The sequence below is a fragment of the Tupaia chinensis genome, unplaced genomic scaffold, assembly GCF_000334495.1.
Source record: "Tupaia chinensis unplaced genomic scaffold, TupChi_1.0 Scaffold000532_1, whole genome shotgun sequence".
In the NCBI taxonomy this organism is placed as follows: Eukaryota; Metazoa; Chordata; class Mammalia; order Scandentia; family Tupaiidae; genus Tupaia; species Tupaia belangeri.
The window spans coordinates 4,634,654-4,635,772 of NW_006160045.1; the positions used below are offsets into that span (position 1 = coordinate 4,634,654).

A 1,119-nucleotide genomic window follows, 5' to 3' on the forward strand; every position below is an offset into this window, starting at 1 on the left:
AAAATGATTAGCAGGCAACCAGACAGCAGCATGGCAGTAATACCCTACCTTCTGGGAGACAGACTCACGTGCGAAGGTTCCAGGTTCACATTTAGAGACCTTGCTGAGTGTGCTAGGCACCCACCATGTACCTGTGATCTGGGTCAGCTAAATTTGGAAGTAGACAGTAGTGTTAGGATCCCATCCAGAGTGCTGGGTTGATTTCTCTGTCTCTCACTTATGGAAAAAAAAAAAAAAATTTTCAAAAAAAAAAAAATGGAGCTCAGTAATGCCAGTAATTACTAGATAATGGCTCTCCGAAAGGTAATTCCACAGTTACAATATTCAGAACATATAGCTTATATTTTGAGGTTGAAGCAAAGGAGTATAACTAAGTGCTATACTTTGTCACACATTTCACTCAGCAAACATGCTTTGAGAACCTCCTCTAAGGCACTAGTCTACTAGGGCTACAACAGTGGACTGTGTAATTATGCCTTTATCCTCTTAGAGACGTAGTGCATAAAATTGAGGTGATGGGTAGTGATTACTTGCTTTTTGTCTCTGTCTCTCTGTCTGGCGAGCACATGCACCCTATACCAAAAACTTCTCAAAAAAAAAGAAAAGGTTGAACCATCTCCCCGAATTTAGGAGGTGTGCACAAAATCGAACCATGATTCAAGACTGAAAACTATTTACGAGCACATGCACCCTATACCAAAAACTTCTCAAAAAAAAAAAAAAAAGAAAGAAAGAAAGAAAAGGAAAGGAAAAAGAAAGAAACTAAAAGAAAAGAAAGAAAGTATAATTTACAGCAAGGAAAGAACTAGGGGGTCAGCCGATGGCGTGGAGGTTAAGGCAACTGGATCCCACGTGGCTGACTGTGTGGTTCAGTACCTGGCCCCTGTAGCTTGAAAAACATACCAGGCACATATACATGTGTGCCCAAAATCCTGAGTAGTAGAAGGGAAGGGATTACAGTGTAGTTATCCCCCAGGGTAGAGGCAGTGTTTCTTTTCTTCCTTTTTTTTTTCCCCCCACTTGTTCTTTCTCTCTCTGTTTGTCTCTCTCCAGCAAGTACATGCACTCTATGGCAAACTGAAAAAAAAAAAAAAAAAAACGTAAAAAACTATGTAGTCT

General features: G+C 40.1%; 1 pseudogene; it reads left to right on the forward strand.

Annotated features, from left to right (window-relative positions):
- Nucleotides 1–288: 288 nt before the first annotated feature.
- LOC102484943 (28S ribosomal protein S33, mitochondrial-like) overlaps nt 289–1,119 on the forward strand; it is a 45,439-nt pseudogene continuing 44,608 nt past the window's right edge.